The sequence below is a fragment of the Oreochromis aureus genome, linkage group 3 (assembly GCF_013358895.1).
Source record: "Oreochromis aureus strain Israel breed Guangdong linkage group 3, ZZ_aureus, whole genome shotgun sequence".
Taxonomy (NCBI): domain Eukaryota; kingdom Metazoa; phylum Chordata; class Actinopteri; order Cichliformes; family Cichlidae; genus Oreochromis; species Oreochromis aureus.
Genome location: NC_052944.1, coordinates 33458224 through 33472574, shown reverse-complemented (window position 1 = coordinate 33472574; position 14351 = coordinate 33458224). Strand labels below are relative to the sequence as shown.

The following is a 14351-nucleotide window of genomic DNA, read 5'->3' as shown; positions in this document are numbered from 1 at the left end:
TGGTCTGCATGGAAGTTCCAGGAAAGTCTGGGATTGCACTGTTAGTGTTGTTTCTTGGCTGAAAGCTAGAACCTCACTTATAGCTGACCAGTATGAAATTACTTCTTATTCACTGAGTGTGCATTTTAAAAAATATAGTAGATTAAAACTTTAGACCATCACATTTAAACAGGCATTAAATTGTTGTGCTAATGTTGTTTTTGCTAAGTGACAGTAAGAAGGTTAAGTAACCAGTATCTCTCCCTCTGGGCTCAAAATGCATTCTTGATTCTGCAATTAAAACAGGAAGAACTTAGTATTGATGTTTTCCCTTGTAGCTATTAACTCAGCTTGAGCAGCTGAATGATGGAACAACAGGAGTGAAATAAATCCTGACATACTGTGTTCTGTAACAATAATGGACCTCAGCTGGCCTGATGCAGCAGAATGCTTTAAAACCAATCTGGTCTGAAGTTATGTTGGTGCTTTAAGGAGAAAGATAAGAAATCCAGTATTTATCCCCCAATATGTGAACACGCCAAACATCTTAGATGAATAAAATGAACATAATATCACAGACAGGACAGAATTTCTAGGTAGAGCCGAGAGGCAGAAGGCTTCACAGCTCACAGTGGTCCTCAGGTGGAAAAGAGTGGAGTGCCCACCCCAGGCCAGGGACGAGTCCCTCTACTGCCCCAAATGGAGGAGTTTAAGTAATTTGGGGGTCTTGTTCACGAATAAGGGGAGAGGGAGATCGACAAATGAACCACATCACTGCACTGCTCTGTTGTAGCAAAGAGAGAACTCTATGTAAATGTGAAGCTGCCAGTTTACTGGTCAATCTTTGACTTTACTCTATCTTAGAGAAAGGGTGAGGAGTCCAGTGATGCGAGAGGGGCTCAGAGTAGAGCCACTACTACTCCTCATTGAAAGAGCCAGCTGAGGTGGTTCAAGCATCCAACTAGGATGCCTCCTGGCTGAGGTGTTTTGGACTCGTCATACTGGAAGGAGGCCCCGGGGCAGACCCAGGGCATGCTGGAGAGATTACATCTCTCAGCTGGCCTGAGAATGCCTCCGTGTCCCCCTGGATAAGCTGGAGGAGTGGCTATGGAGAGGGAGGTTTGGGCTTCTTGGCTAGGACTGGCGCCCCTACAACTGAGTCCTGGATAAGCAGCAGTTGGAAGATGTTTTATCAAAGGAGACGGAGGCAGACATTACACCATCTCACTAATGTTACACTAATTAGTGCCTCTAAATCTCCTGTGTGTGAATGTGTAAGTGAATGTTTATCCTCTGCCAATGTCAGTGACTGATCTTCCTTGGGGTTTGTTTCTCCCTCTATACAGAGAACCTGTGGGGTACATACCTCCATAAAGGGGATGTTTTGGAGAAAAGATCCCTCCACGCCTCTCAAGCTGCACACCCAGCCTCTGATCGCTATCCATACGTGTTTGCTGACATCACCACCTCCTTCACAGTGCTCGTGGGCATCTTCTTCCCCTCAGTCACAGGTACAGACGTTCCTAAAATACTAACTAGGCTCCACTCAGTGTTAATTCAGAAATATAAGCATATAAGATATTTAAACCTAATGTTGGCTTGGTTCAGTGATGAAAACTGATCATTGACAGGAAAAGCGCTGTAGGCGTGATATTGATTCTCGCTCACAGTGCAGCTGCTGATTCAGGCATCTATTCTTGGATTTCTGTCAGTGTGTCTGTGCAGTTGGCTTTATTTTCACTTTTTAGCTTGAAAACACTTAAAAAACAACAAAAAAGGAAAAAATATGGAGATGGATTATCTTTGATTTGAAATATTGATCACACATTACACTCATGAGTGTGTTTATTAAAAAACTGTGGTATATTCAGTGTAACATTAAAGTTGATATTTTAAGCACAAAGCTGTTGAGTTATCACTTATCTCCTCTTCCTTTGAATGATTTTGTTCCTCAGGAATCATGGCCGGCTCCAACCGGTCGGGGGATTTAAAAGATGCTCAGCGCTCCATCCCCATCGGAACCATCCTCGCCATCCTCACCACCTCTTTAGTCTGTATCCTTTCATCGGACAGTTTGATTGAACTTTCATGCACTCAAATTCAAAAGCAACTCAAAGCACAATTTAAGATGCTACAACACAGTTCTGAAGTTGTTAACCTAAATGCTAATTATGGAATTATTTAATTACAATAATGTGGTGTTATTAGTGGATTAAGTCTGTCCACCTGTTTTATTTTCATGTTGTCTGTCCACCCTTACATCCATCTCTGAGAATACCTTGAATTCTGTTTTTTGTTTTTTAAAAGGTGGACTGATTGAAATTTGCTAATCAAAGGTTAAGATCAAGGTCAAAGGTCGAAAGTTCAGCTTTAGTTTGCTCACCATTCTCGCTGTTACCCCATTAGAGCACTTCACTCCCAGACTGCAGGCTTACTTGTTGTTCCTGGAGTATTTAATGGTAGAATGGGAGGCAGAGCCTTCAGTGTCAGGCCTCTCTTCTATGGAACCAGCTTCCAGTTTGGAATCAGGAGACAGACACTATCTCTGCTTTTAAAACTTAAAACCTTTCTTTTTGAAAATGAAAAAATTATAGTTGGGGTTGGATCAGGTGACTCTGAATCTTCCCTTAGTTACTCTGTAATAGTCCTAGGCTGTTGTGAGCTTCCCGTGACGCACTGAGTGTTTCTTCTTCACTCATCTTTTTCACTCTGTGTGTGTTTGCACATGACTCAGCATTTAATTATTAGTTATTATTACTATTTACTAGTTAATCTCTGGCTCTCTTCCACACCGTGTTTTTGTCCTGTCCTTGTCCTCTCAACTGGTCGTGTCTGAGGGTGAGGTGGAGATTTCTCGCTGTTAAAAGGGAGTTTTTCCTTCTCACTGTCCCGAGGTTGTTGTTTATAAGTGGGCATCTGTGCTCCTGTAGGGTCTTTATATTACAATATAAAGCACCTTGAGGCGAGTGCTGTTGTGATTTATGTGGAGAGTCCACAGAGACTGGATGGTGTATCTCGACCGGGCAGTGGAGGCGTATGACTGAGAGGCAGTTCATCGAATTTTCTCAGCACAGTCCGGCTTTCGTGGCACTGAAAGTACTTTGTTTTGTTTTTTTCTTTCCTGACCTGCTGTTCATCCAGATCTGAGCAATGTCGTGTTGTTTGGAGCCTGCATCGAGGGGGTGGTCCTCAGAGACAAGTCAGTACACCTGCTCTTGTGTTTGTATTTGCATGTGTTGTGTTGTATGTGAGGCAGAAGGACTTTCATGCTTAAACTTCTTCATGTCTTGTTACTTCTGCAGGTTTGGACATTCAGTTAAAGGCAATCTGGTGGTGGGAACTTTGGCTTGGCCCTCGCCGTGGGTCATTGTGATCGGGTCCTTCTTCTCCACATGTGGCGCGGGCCTCCAGTCTTTGACCGGCGCTCCACGACTCCTGCAGGCCATCGCCAAAGACAACATCATCCCCTTCCTCCGGGTTAGAGCTGCTAGTTTTCAGTTTAATTACAGGGACTGTCCAAGCACTTCTCCTGTATTCTTGTTGTGCTCAGGATGAACTTAATGATACTGTGTGAAGCAGAGATCCCTGCTGATGTTGAATTACTGATGTATTTATGCTGCATACTTCAGTTATTTCCACTTGCATACAGAAACATCTTGCAGCAGGGGGAAGACGGTGTGCAAATACCTTGATGGAACTGTGGTGCTTTAAAAAGCTTTAAAGTGATGGTGTTTTATGTTTTCTCTCATGCACAGTGTGACCCATTTATTTAGGTAGTGTAATTTGTAGTTACCTGGAGATGCTGTATTCTCTCCAGTGCCTGCCTTTCACTGAAGCTTTTGATTATTTCTTTGATTCTCAGTGCTCAGGCTATTGCCTCCTTCCACTCTCTATGTAATAACTATCAGATTTTTTTTTTTTCCATTTGCAGTACTTGCCATTTCCTTAAACATAGTGTGATTTGCTGGGTCTGTGTGTATATTTGAACTCTGTGTGTTTCTGGCAGGTGTTTGGCCACGGGAAAGCTAACGGGGAACCTACGTGGGCCCTGCTGCTGACAGCTCTGATAGCTGAGCTGGGGATTCTCATCGCATCTCTGGACATGGTGGCTCCTATTCTGACAATGTAAGATGAAGTTATGTTACACGTGTGTGCATGTGTCATGCACACTTAGTGTTTGCCTTCATAAACCTCAGTTTGAATCTCTAACCCTCTTTCCAGGTTCTTCCTCATGTGCTACCTGTTTGTAAACCTGGCCTGTGCCCTCCAGACCCTCCTGAGGACACCCAACTGGAGGCCTCGCTTCTCATACTACCACTGGTATTACCAAAGACTCACTCACTCACTCACTCACTCACTCACTCACTCTCTCTCTCTTTTCTCTCCTCTCTGACGTCTGCTCTGCTCATCTGTCCAGGAGCTTGTCCTTTCTGGGATGACTGGGCGCTCATGACTTTACTGCCATGGTGATCGCCGGATGATCTCATATCCTCTATCAAGGTACCACGGAGATGTACGCTGCATGTACAGACTGGTGATCGCCTGTTTCGATGATCTACAAGTTTATTTTAGTATCAAGGTACAGTATGTTGCCATGGAGATGTACGGTCCTCCACATGATTGTGCATGTACAGACTGGTGTGCCTAAACGTGTCTGTTTCGTGTTTGTTTCATCTCTGAGAAAGTTATCCCAGAGAGAAGTAAACGTGTAAACGTACCGACCGATATTACGGTCCCGAATTAAATATCGTGAAAATTAAAATGTACAAAAAACTTGCGACACGGCGTTTATAACCGTAGCAGGTTGCAGCAGTATGTTTGATATTTTAAAGCAAGTGTAACATCTCGAATGTTTGTAAAGCGTATGTTAAGCAACAACCGTGCCTATGGAGCTTCTCTCACCTTCCTGCAGCTACTTCAATCGGGGACTCAGATCAGCTGATCGGCTTTTCTGTGTATACTGTCTGTGAATAAATATAGCTGAACAACCTCTTTAAATTTTAAGCTGTTGTTAGTTTATTTCTGGGATCCTTTTCTACGTGCTGTTGTGGTAACTGTGCAGGGCAGATCTAGCAAAGTTTAGCCAGGGGGCCGATAGGGATAACAGGGGGGCATCTTTTCTTTCTTATTCTCATTTAAAATGTCTAGCTTTTAATAAATAATTATCTGAATCTTACACCCAAAGTTTTAATCTGATGTAAAATGTATAGAAGTCCATTACTGTATATAGTAACTGTTAAGTCTAATATACCCTAGTAAGCTATAGTACTTTTTCCTTTGGGAACATACCATCTGTGCAGTCTGCAATTCTGTTGAAGAAAGATGTTGAATCTATTTAATTATTCTTGAAAAATAATTTAATTCTGTGCATTTTTTTTTCACCCTGCATCAAATTAAAGTTGATTACATCGATTAAGCATCATGAGGTGGAGGGTGGGGGTGGTTCCTATTTTTTTGCTGGGAGTTTGCAACCCTATTAGTTAGGTTGCTTAATATTTCTGCTAAGTACTCTTTAAAATACCAGAATAGGGAGGATGGAGTAGGTTTAAGTTTATTAGATTGATCAGTGTGCTGAACTATAAAATATTTTGGGTACAGTGTATTTTTTTACATACAGGTATAACAGAATAGAATTGTTTATTTAAACTTGAGTATGAACTTATACAAAATGCAGCAAGATATTAAAAAACAGTTTTATTGATTAAAAACACACAATATCAGATTCATATCGGTATCGGCAGATATCCAAATTTATGATATCGGTATCGGTATCGGACATAAAAAAGTGGTATCGTGCCATCTCTAGTGTATACTGTGTGTGTGAATAAATATAGCTGTATGTCCTCTTATATTTTCTGTGTGTAGCTATCTGTGTCCTCTTGTATTTATCTGTCTGTGTGGGTGTGGTTGTATCAGGCAGAGAAGGAGTGGGGAGATGGGATCCGTGGTCTGTCACTCAGCGCTGCCCGTTATGCTCTGCTGAGGCTGGAAGAAGGACCACCGCATACTAAAAACTGGAGGTATTGAAATGTCTCACAAACACAGGATGCAAGTTGACCTTTTAGGAGTTGGTTGAGTGTTTGCACTTAAGTTTGCGTGCAGTGCTGGGAGTAAAGCTGCAAGACATCAGAATCTGCTTCACATTTAGCATTATAAACAAGAATCAGATGATTTGAATGTGCAAAGACCCATAGGTCTCTCTTGGTGGGCAGTAGTACTTATAGTAGATCAGTAAATTAAGCACTGCAGGTCACTCCTATCATTTTTACTCAAACAGATCTAGGAGAGCTCCAGGTTACTGGACACAGCTTTTATGGCACAAATAAACTGAATTTCAGTTTGTTGCTCCGTAATTACATTTTGACATGTTAGCCAGCCATGGGGCCTCCGTGTGACTTTGTTGTGTCTCTTTATGTGCTTCAAATGATGCTGATTGAGCTGAACTGACTGACTGCATCAAGACAGGAGGACAGGGGGTGAGCGAACTCTGAAAATGAGTTGGCTCATAGTGGTGCTGTGGTTTAACATCTGGGGAGATGCACATCAGGCTAAATGAAAGGCCTATTTATTATCCTTTACAGCGCTTCCATCATGTCTCACAGTCCTCAGCTGATGTTTGCCAAGTTAGCATTGAATTATAAATGACCAATTCTCCATTTATTTTTATTTTTTTTTATATCTGAGCACTTGGCTGTGAGGTTTTCAAAACCCATTCAAAAATGTAGACAGCATAAAGTCAGACAATCTGAGGCTCTGCTGTCACTAATATTTAGGAAGAATCCACTAACGCACACACGCTCTTTTTCATCGCCTTGTCTGTCCGTGTCCAGGCCTCAGCTGTTGGTGTTATTAAAACTGGACGAAGACGCCCACGTCAAGTCTCCTCGGCTCCTGACGTTTGCCAGCCAGCTAAAGGCAGGAAAAGGCCTGACCATTGTTGGTACTGTTGTCCCCGGGAACTACCTGCAGAGCTATGGAGAGGCGCTCGCTGCTGAGCAGGTAGGGCCGTTTGTTATTGATGGGTGGAAATGTATTTGCTTTCAGATAATGTGGAGTTGGACCTTTTACCCTTCTTTCCTCAGACTCTGAAGCACCTGATGGATAAGGAGCGCGTGAAGGGCTTCTGCCAGTGCATCGTGGCTCAAAAGCCACGTGATGGGATCAGCCACATGATCCAGTCGAGTGGCCTGGGAGGAATGAAACCCAACACTGTGGTGATGGGCTGGCCTCACGCCTGGAGGCAAAGCGAGGACCCACAGTCCTGGAAGACCTTCATCAGTGAGTCAGGAGAGGACAGCAAAGCGGTTAATGGGGTTGTTTCAGCATTAACAAGCTAATGGCGCCCCCTTTCCTCCTTCCAGACACGGTGCGGGTGACCACAGCGGCCCACCTTGCGCTTCTGGTGCCCAAAAACATCTCCTTGTTCCCTAGCAACTCCGAGCCCTGCACAGAGGGCTACATCGATGTGTGGTGGATCGTCCATGACGGCGGGATGCTGATGCTTCTGCCTTTCCTCCTGCGACAACACAAGGCAAGAAAACAAAGTGTTGATCTTAAACTCTAACAAAGCCTTTAAAGTTTTCGCTGAACCCTCTGCTCTGTCTCTGCCCAGGTGTGGCGCAAGTGTTCAATGCGCATCTTCACAGTGGCCCAGATGGAGGATAATTCCATACAGATGAAGAAGGATTTGTTAACCTTCACCTATCAGCTACGCATCGATGCTGAGGTGGAAGTAGTGGAGATGGTACGCACAAAAACCCCAAACGTCTCCCTCATTTCTTCTTATGTATCTCTCTCTCTCTCTGTCTCTCTCTATCTATGAGAGCTAGATAGAGAGAGAGAGAAAATATAATACAAATACAAAATCTGAAACTATACCTGATTTGAATCCAGCTGATCTCCCTTTAAGGTCATCCTTTTAAGCACTGCTTCAATTACATTACCGGGTCTGACCACTTGCACTTTGACTGAAATATTCACCTTTTATGGCTGCACTGGTTCGCCAGCTGAAACATTTAGATGCATAATTTTTTACAGCCTTTAAGATCGAATTCATGTTGGGGTTGAATCACAGATTTTTACATATAAAATAAACAGTTAATACTTCTAGTCTCTTGACTAAAGAGATTCTACTGTGATGATTAAGCCTATGAGCAGGAGGTGTCTCTCTCTGCACTTCAGAGTACACCAGAGTTTTGTGTTGAGGCCTCTGGTGGATTGAATTCTTTAAACATGAAAACAGAAAGAAGGATCCTGCTTTAAATCCCTTCGGGTACTCGCACTTCCTCCCGCAGTGCAAAGACATGCGTGTATGTTAATTCTGAACTGGATGAAGTTCTTAAAGTGTATAAACTGAACCACTGCGTGAATATAAGGTTAAATGTGGACAGTAAAATATAAATTCCAGTCTGTTTTCCACTAATCTCTACAACAGCTGTTTTCTCACCTCTTCTGAGCATGTCCATGTACCTCTTCTCAGCACGACAGTGACATCAGCGCATATACCTATGAGAGGACGCTGATGATGGAGCAGAGGTGTCAGATGCTCAGACAGATGCGACTGTCTAAATCTGATCGGGACAGAGAGGTAGGTGTGGAACGCTTACAGCGGGGTTTTGTGTGGTGTGAAAAACGCCCGTAGGTTTGTGTAGGGTTGATTAGGAGTTGTGTTTGAAACTTTATGCAAGCTGGGTCTTAACAAGCATTTGTTCACCACTTTCACCAGGAGAGCCCTAGCAGTAGCAGCAACAATGGTAGGCCAGAGGCAGGTGTTGCTACAAGGTTTCAGGTGAGGTTAGAGGTCAAGGTCAGCTGTGAGTTCATGACTTGGGAGGAGTTTATGGAAATATAGAAATAATTTTTTTTTTTTGTTCTAGAAAAATAAACTGGAACAAAGTGGAGATCAGGTTCCCGTACAGACGCCATGTTTTGGCTTTGAGGTCACCATTTTCTTCCAGACTAAATCAGATTTGAGGACAAAGAGCTCAGTGTTCAGGTCCAAAGGTTGCTAAAGAAACTAAAGTGCAGTGTACTGAGGTGATACTAAAGAAACCCTGGTGGGTAACACTCATGGTGAAGGACACGAGCTACTGACAAAAAGAAGCACTGCAGACGGTAACTTGCATTGAGATGATTGTTAAACGTTCATGTCACCTCCTTTTGCCGCTCATCTCCTCAGAGGGTACGCTGGAGTTTTGATGATGTAAGTTTGCGCAGTAGAGAAGCAACAGCTGTCTGAAGTAGAGCAGATTAGACTCTGTAGAGTAGCCTGCAGTCAGGGCACGCTGTGGAAGTGAAGAGTGAAACCCTCTGAACAGCTGTGAGTGCAGCTGAGCCCTTCAGATGAAGAGTTGAGAGAGAGAGGAAAAAAAAAAGCGATGTGGTCACCGTGACGTCAGCTGTCGGTTTGTGAAGTGTCTTCACGAAGCTGGGACTGAAACTGCAAGCATACGCTCCTCTCACGCTCTGAGAAACAAAATTTACACAGTGAGCTGAACTCAGGGTCAGGAGGTGTCGCCGCCTGCTGGCAATTAAGAAAAACAAATCAGATCTTAGAAACTTGAGCTCTGACTTCACTTCTCAGACCAGAGGAGTAACTTAAATGTACACCAGCACTATCACATTCACATGGAGCAGCTTTAATGTAACTGCAGCTTTAATTTTTGAATTACTTCACAATAAAATAATGTGACCTTAATAATTACAGGATGGTGGGGTGAACTTTTTCCCAGGGTTCTTCATTGGGGTCTGTGAGGGAAAAGTTTGAAACCCCCTGATTTAAATAAAACACTGAATTGTTACGGAGTGAATCCTTTGACCTCCGTAATGTAGATCAAATCCACATTTATTTCCCTCTGTCCAGTTCTTTATCTGAAGGGTTCAGTTATTAACGCTAACGTGTCAGATGCTTCTTTCTTTAACTGTTCTGTCATCTTTGTTTCCCTCTACCCTTCACACTCGTTCTCATTTCAGATTTTCAGAAGCTTTTTGTCTCTGGCCTTTTTTTATTTTTGCTGCTGTGTCCCTGTAGTTGTGCTTCAGTGCCCCTCCAGAGTAGATGCAGGCCGTGTTTGATTTTGGGGAGTTAGGTGACCTTGTGTTTTCTGTAGGCGTATCTTTCCCCCAGGTACAAAAGTCCTGGACCCTTCACGCCAAACACCTCCAGAGGAGACAGAGACAGACAGGTACAGAGAGACGGAGAGAAGCAGGAGTCAGGAGTTACTGTAGAAAAGAGAGGAGGCATTGCCAATGAGGTGGAAGAAAAGGCTAGAAAAAGAGATGAGAGAGAGCGTGTTTGTGTGTTTTCACACGCTAGGCCCAGCTGGTGAAGGATCGTAACTCCATGCTGCGTCTGACGAGCATCGGCTCAGACGACGAAGATGACACAGACGGCGGCGAGCGAGACCGGGCGGGGAGCGGCGGCGGCAGCTCTGAGCACCACCGCCGCATTCAGATGACCTGGACCAAAGAGAAGACCACACAGTATAGAGCGACGCACTCGGGCTGCTCCACCCCCGAGGGCTTCAGGGACATGCTGAGCATCAGGCCGTGAGCAGACACAACAGGTTTCACTGTGACACTGACAACCACGGTGACCAGGTCATTTAACACATCTCATTTTTCCTTCAGGGACCACTCCAACGTCAGGCGAATGCACACCGCCGTCAAACTCAACGAGGTCATTGTCAACAGATCCCACGACGCCCGGGTCGTCCTGCTCAACATGCCTGGACCCCCCAAGAACACTGAAGGAGATGAGAACTGTATCCTTAACCCTGAGTCTGCACCAAATTAGATTTTAGGTGCTTGTTTTTGCAGTTACTGAGTGTACTTTTGTTACAGCAGACACCTTTATGATGGCTTTGCCAGTAAACAGAGTTTAAAAAAATAAGTTCACTAAAGTTCACTAAATCACTAGAGCCTTAAAAACCAAAGCAAATTTTGCTTACTAACATGATTATTAAAACATATATAAGCTTTTCATTTATTTAAATAAATTCAATTATATTATCCAAGTAACATAGTATGAGACATTCGTTAATTCATTGAGCAGACATGGAGTTCCTGGAGGTCCTGACAGAGGGATTGGAGCGTGTTCTGTTGGTGAGAGGCGGAGGAAGTGAAGTCATCACCATCTACTCCTGATTGGACAAACACAGGAAGCCAGCATCAAGCAAAGCAGCCAGTCGTGCAGGAGAGAGCAGAGTGAAGACGGTGGGATCTGGGGAACCTGAAAAAGAGCGAGCCGGTGACTGTCGATTGTCACACTTCCCTGTCGTGGCGCTGGTTTCCATCCCACATGCTGTCAAAGCTACAAAAATGCCAACACGATTCCAACAAGGAGCAGAAACACAAAAATAATAACGAGCTGTGTGTGTGTGTGTGTGTGTGTGTGTGTGTGTGTGTGTGTGTTTATGTTTGAGTCACCCACCCGAGGGTCCTCTGACTCGATGAGGAAGGGAGCACAGTTGTGTTAGGAGCGATTGCGTTTGGAGGGGCGGACCACAGGCTAACGGTGAGAGGCTGCGGAGCGGCCAACCCGCTGATGAGACTCAGGGTTGCTTTTTGTACAGAATGTAATTTGGAAGCAGACAGCAGTTTTCCGAGTTCATCCTGAATGTCAGAATCAAGTATAGTTTTGTTTTTGTTGCTTCTCACAAACATATGTTTACTGTTACCAGCGTATCGGTACTCTTTATTTTCATGTCCAGGAGTATTTGCACACAACTGACGAGAATCTGCTTTATTAAGACGCACTGACAAGGATTTATTTTTTGATTTTCGCTGCTACTACTTAGAATTTAGTCACAACAATCTTTATCGTAAAAATGTTGGGTGTTTAAAATTCAGACATCTTACCTCAAAAATGAATTTATTCATATCAGATGAATATTTTAATAAAAACAGCATATTAGGACAAAATTTCAGGCTATAAATATAAAATTTAAATAGATAAGAAGTAGAAATTCTAATAAGGTCTATTTATTATATTGGCATTCAACAGCACTATGTTGTGTAAAAATCTGATAACACCTGATTTTTATTAAATTTTTAAAAATCAAATAAAAATTCAAAGGTACTTTTTGTAAATTCCTGTATTTTAGAAATAGTTTGAAACATCAAAAATGAACTAAAGTGACAGCCATGCAGGCCTAGAGATTGGCCAGTGACAACCTCCCATTCCCCAACTGGTTGGCCAGTGGTTGCTGGCAAAGTGCGACACAAACTGGAAACTGGGACTGTTCACTTCCAAAACGTTTATTTCTTTACCGCTGCTACACATTTCTAAATGCTCAGCTTTTACTTTGAAGGTGAACAGTCTCCGTTTCCTGTTTGTGTTGCAGGGTCAGTGTAACCTTTATTTATTAATTATTACTATTATTATTATTATTTACGGTGGCGCCAGGCCAAAGGCAATGCACATTGAGGAAAGGGGGGTGGGACTAAAAATAAAAGCAGCACCTACCTGCAAACATCCCACTGGTGAAGTGCTGCCCCCTGGTGGTAAGTTTTAGCTCATTTTTGCAGAGGGTAATTAAAAGAATTTCCCCTTCAGAACTTCCATAATTGGAAGAAAACCTGTCAGAACTCAGTTTAAAATCACAAGGTTTATTCCAGAAACCCATCGAACCTTGCTGATGCAGCAGTGTCCACTTCTTCTTCTTTTTTCTTTTTTTTTTTGTAATTGCTTAAAGAGGATTTCGGTCTTTATGCACCACATTCACAGCTGTGGATGTGACACCAAAATGAAACCAGTGCAAAGGAAATGGTCAGAGGTTTTCTCTCTGCTCTCTCTGGTTTTCTCTCAGGCCCACGCTGGACTGCACCTGAATAGTTAGTAAGTTATTAGACGTTAGCGTAGAGTTGGGTTTAGAGACTGGGAGGGGGGACAGTTTGTGGTTGTTGCCATAACAACCTTGTAAAGGGAAACAGTATTGTGGAGACACTGGACCATCGTGGAGAGGACCACCACACTGCATGTGTGTACATTTTTTATGTGTGACTGAAGCCCATTTGTTCGGCTGCATTGTGTAGGGTGAAACTCTCCACCTCACCTGAAATAATCCTGCTGGCATCCTGCTTTGTGCTCTGTGTGTGTGTGTGTGTGTGTGTGTGTGTGTGAGAGAGAATGTGGGCTCACAAGCTAAAATGAGGAGCTCTGAACTACAGGTGTTTGATTCCACTCTAACGCTTTTTTCTTTTTTACAGTGTTATTGTGCAGGATTGTACTCTGTTCATTGTTATTTCCTAAACATTGTTTTTTCTTGCTTGTACATAAAAATGAAAAATCCCAAGTTTTATCTTTTTTTAATTACATTAATATAAAAAGGAATCAAAAAACTTTGCTTGGAAAAAAATGGGAATAAATAAAGCAGTTTTGGAAAAAAATGTGCGCAAACTGTGATCTGTGTTTTGTGTATTTGATGATTGATAGTGTAGGTGATTGGATTATTTTGCCTGTTTATAGACTGACGCATTTATCAAATCTTTTTATGTTTTGACTTTTTAAATGTAGACATTTCAGTGGACTTTAACAAGAACAGCTGATCAGATGATTTTAAATTAATTAAATAACTGAAATGAAGATCTGTTTGTCCAAAGAAAACTTATTTGAACATAAGCTGCTTTCTTTTTGCTCATTTTTAGTCACATCCTCGTACCTGACCATTTTCAGAGGCATGTTTACCACGCCACAAAACACTCACCTATGAATGATTCAAGCCAAAAAAAAGCACCTAACTCAAGGGATGAACCAGTGTATCTACTGGCTACCTATCAAAGAAACGCATCACTGGTTTTCATTTCTTCAGCCAAATCAGTTAAAAATACCAAATTTAACAGTTTGACATGTTTCTTAAACTATACAACTTATATCAAACTACAACTGGGCGTGAATGACAGATCTAAATAGGCTGAAATTAGTGCAACCAGCATGAACCAGTGCAAACTGGATAGTGCAATGTGCATATGACCTGAATGATATAACAGTGGGTTACAGTGTTCATCAGAGTGACAGCCCAGGGACAGAAACTCTGTGGCAGCTGGTTTTAGTAAACCGAGCTCTGTAGCACCTGGCTGAAGGCAGCAGCTTGAACAGTTTGTGTTCGGGATGTGAGTGGTCTGCAGAGATCTTGACATGCCCTACAGTGTACCCCTAAAAGAACCTGAGGAAACTGGACAAGTGAATACAAAAGAAGTGCCAGAACTAAAAAAAAAAACCCCAACTATCTACAGCAGATTAACAGTGTCTGAAAGTCATGCCCTAAAAAAAAATCCAACAAAGACCTGACAGATGCATCTGAACCTTCAGGTGATGCATCTACTGTTCACTGAAGCCTCATTAAGTTGTCAAGAGGCTACTATTAAGGAAA

General features: G+C 42.7%; 1 pseudogene; it reads left to right on the top strand.

Annotated features, from left to right (window-relative positions):
• Positions 1-13372, top strand: part of LOC116327388 — a 29376-nt pseudogene extending 16004 nt beyond the window's left edge.
• Positions 13373-14351: the final 979 nt, after the last annotated feature.